The sequence below is a fragment of the Artibeus jamaicensis genome, unplaced genomic scaffold, assembly GCF_021234435.1.
Source record: "Artibeus jamaicensis isolate MK-2021 breed Jamaican fruit bat unplaced genomic scaffold, CSHL_Jam_final scaffold_369, whole genome shotgun sequence".
NCBI classification, from domain to species: Eukaryota; Metazoa; Chordata; class Mammalia; order Chiroptera; family Phyllostomidae; genus Artibeus; species Artibeus jamaicensis.
The window spans coordinates 22,937,666-22,941,749 of record NW_026522042.1 but is presented as its reverse complement, the minus strand read 5'-3'; the positions used below and the strand labels follow the sequence as shown (position 1 = coordinate 22,941,749).

Below are 4,084 nucleotides of genomic sequence, written 5' to 3'. Positions count from 1 at the left end.
GAATCATCTCTTCACATTTTTCATTGTTGAATGGGTAATGTCATTCATCCCACTGTGGGGAAAAGGCAATAATGCTTTTATTATTCGAATTCTATAGCTCATCCAAAACTGTGCGGGTTGAAACAGTATGGTTCTTCTTGACTTAAAGTGCCCTAATACTATTTGTTTCATGCTGGTTATATCATTATTTATGATGGTCCATCATTTGTCCCGCTGTGGTGAGTACTGTCTTCTGATGACTCTTTCAAATGTTGTTCCTGTGCTTCTTTGAAGATGACCACAAATACATATAGCATACAGGAAAAAGTAAACAATTTATTTTAGGGTCATGTTAAATTTATCATGTGGAAATTTATGGTGTAAATATACAGAACACAGTTTCCAACTCTGTCTTCCCTTGAACTCTTCAGGTTATAATCACAACATCCCTAAAATGTGAGGTCTCTCCGTGTTGACTGCACCTCTGGTTTCTACCCACCATCACCAGTGGGGTGGAGAGGAGACAGGTCTGTAAAAAGAGTAAGAGAAGTGATCCCATTCATGCAAGGAATCTCTGACCTTCATCTGACTTGACTTAACCCAGGGCAGTACAGTCATTGCATCAACTGAAGGCAGAGAACACATTGATGGTACAGAGCAACAGTCTAGAAAGCCCTTGGAAAAGATAGATGAGGCATCCCTGAGGACTGTATTACATGTTGTGCAGAGCCCATGGAGAGGTGAAGTCCCACTGGCATCCAGGGCAGGATGCCAGTGGGATAGGGATGAGAAGAATCTGCCCAGGGAAAATGACACCTCTCTCTTTGGGTTCTGTAGCCCAGAGGCATCACCGTGATGGGAGTGTGATGGGTGAGTGAGGATGCAACTCAAACCCAAGGGCTGGGTGCGGGCTGTTGGGAACCCAGAGTCTTGAATTCATTTAATGTCACAGTGAGTGAGAATCACTCGAAATCAAAGTGTCAGCATCATTCTAGTAGTCCAATCTCGTGCCATTCCATGAAAGCAATACTGTGTCTATCAGCAGAATTTATACACTCACCAGGCTGCTGCAACCCAGCTCCAGGGCCCCAGGATGACCCTGCAAGTTCTGGAGCTTTTGGGGGGCATTGGGTCAACCCCATGCACAACGTAGAGGGTTGGAGAGAACCATAAAGAGTAAAAATGAAGACTGGATCCATGTGGCTCTCCCCAGGCTCTGCGAGGGAACTGGCCCAGACAGCACTACTCGTGCTAATGAGGCCTAAGAACCAGAGGGGTGGGCATGGGGAGTCTAAAGACATTTCCTGGCCTTCACAGGGAAATTTGAGGCACTTGAAACAGGAAAACCCATGCAAGAGCCCAGATTATCTGGGTCTAAAGTCTGCACTGTCTTACATTTGCTTCCTGTGGCAAAAAGGAGGGAACAGAATAGAACAGAGGGTAGATATGGGGGGCATTGGGTAAATATGAACTGTTTTTACTGGTCTGAGTCCTGAGAAGAAATACCCTATGGGTTGAGTCTTATTCAAGAAACTGAAAGCATTTCACCACATAATTTGATCAATATAAACAACAATGATGACAAAAAGAGCCCTTATAATGAAGTCTCGACAAGTTTGCACTGGAGGGAAAAAATGCTATAAATGACATTATCAGGTCAATTGACAAAATTAGAGTACGGTTGGTAGACTAGATAAAATTTATTGTGTCCATATAAATGTGTGAAGTTGATAGCTACACAGTGATTATATAAAAGAGTATCCTCTTTTATATAAAGAGGATACTTTAACAGAAAGTACACTCTGAAGTATTTAGAAGTAAAGAACTATGTTCAGAAAAAAATATTCCAACTTCTTCTTACAAGGGCACTGATCCCATTCATGAGGGCCCCTTGTCATAGCCCAATTACCTCCAAATACCATCTCACTGGCATTAAAGTTTCAATATATGAATTTTAAATGGAATACAAATACTCATTATATTATCTACCTATCTATGATCTATCTATGATCTATCTCTATTTCTCTATCTATCATCCATCTATCTGCTTATCATCTATTTCTCTATTATCTGTGGCAAATAACAGGCATTTGGAGTAAATTTTTCTTTCCATGGGGTAATGTATGTGTCTCAGTGTACCTAGTTAACTGCCAGCAGCAGGGACACTGGGTTTACATAAATAAATCCCCAAACAAGCATGTCCGGAAAAGCAAACACACGGGCAGATCTTGGAGACATTGGTCTTGGCTACAGTCTAACACCAGCCCATGGCCACAATGTTCTTTCACAAAGACCCTAGCTCCTTGTGTGCAGCCATTCAGCCTTGGGCCCATGGCCTTGGCTAAGCATGCTCTCCTTGCAGCCTTTTGTAGAAAAGTCCTACAGTTTTTCCTCTCTTGGCACTTTCCTCATGGGTTACTGGCCATGACTTTCTCCCAAATGGGGTAAACTTTTAACAACAGCAGAATTTATGAGAATTAAATGGGTGATCTTGGTCCTATTTATATTTTTGTAACTTTGAAATTATTTTATTTAGTTATTTTTCAAGTATTGTTTTCTGTCTATTTCTCCCATCCCAGCCCACCCTGCCCCGTGCTCCCCACCTCCCTCCCATTTCCACCCCCTTTAGTTATTGTCCCTGTGTCCTTTATACTTGTTCCTCCAAATCCCTCCCTCCTTTTTTCCTCTTAAAAAAAGTTTATTTTTAAATGTACAACGGGCTCCCAGACAACACTTCATTCTAGCTATAGGTGGCAAGAGATGTTATAACAGGGAATCCAGATGTTAAAACAGGAATGAAATGAAGGATCACCAGTGCCCCAGTCATGAGAACAGCTCACTTTTTGCCAGATTTCTTAATTCCACCTGTGGCCAGGGGGCCCTTCCCCATGGCCTTCACTTTTAGCTCCTCAAGTTTCTTCTGCTCCTCTTTTTGCTTCTAATCGAATGCCTTATCTTCCTCATCCATCTCCTTGGCCTGTTTCCTGGGCTGTTTCAGGGGCTTCTTCTTGCCCCCTTCGCAGCCGGACATGGCACCTGCTGCTCCTTCATCAGACCCTGCCCTGAAATTATTTTCAAACAGAGCATTTAAAATACAGCCATAATATAATGTATTAAATCTGGTAAAATTAGTTAATAACAATGTTTCCTTTCTTTCCATGACTTCTTTCATTTTTCTTCCTCTTCCCTTACTTCTTCTTACCTTTTCCTCCTCCTATCCCCTTTTCCCCCTTCCTTCTGTATCATACAGATGAAGAATAATACATTGAGGGTCCTTTGGACTTACTGGCATATTCTACAGTTTAAAATAATTTAAGATTAAAAAACTAAAGGAAATCATTGGCTAGACCCAGGGTGGTTTCTTTCCCTAGGAGAAATGGCAACTGAGGTGCAAGGTGAGGGGAGGTGGTCCAGAGCTTTTCTTTGGGTACTTGTAGCTGATGAGTAAATTGTGTAAAGCTTGAGTAAAATTAATAATAACAATGGCTATTTTTTTAATTTGAGGGAAAATCTCTGTCAGGAGCCTAACGGTTAATAATGAGGGTTCTGGACAAAGAGAACAACCTTTGGAGTAAAATGGGTTTAAATCCAAACTTTTCCATTTAGCACCTGATGCTCTTGGACAAATTGTTTAACATTTTTGCTTCAGATTCCTCATCTGTAAATGGGAATAATAACAGTTAGGAATACCTTTGGCTGCAAGTGACAGAATTGTGATTTATAACAAAAAGAAGTCCAAGGAGGTGGTGCTTCTGATCAGTAGTGTCAGAGAAATGAAATTCTTTTTATCCTTTGTTTTGGCCACATTTTATGTGCGGTTCCTCTTTCCACACAGGAAGAGGGGGAAAGAGCCTAGTATGGGAGGGATTTTAGCCAAGTCTGCCCTTTTATCAAAAACTTTTCTCATAGTTTCAATAAGCAGAATTTCACTTATGTTTCATGGGCCTGATTTATATCTTATGGCCACACTTGCTTGAGTTTGGGAAGAAAAGTGGATTATAGGTATAGGTTGAATCATTCAACCAAGAGAGCCTATTAATAGTGTGGTTTTAAATATTAAATAAACTAAAAGCTATAAAAATTCATAACAAGTGCTTCAATGTTA

At 40.9% G+C, this 4,084-nt stretch overlaps 1 pseudogene; it reads right to left on the bottom strand.

Moving 5' to 3' along the window:
* Positions 1-2,718: 2,718 nt before the first annotated feature.
* LOC119056065 (translation machinery-associated protein 7-like) lies at positions 2,719-3,022 on the bottom strand (annotated as a pseudogene).
* Between the last annotated feature and the right edge of the window lie 1,062 nt (positions 3,023-4,084).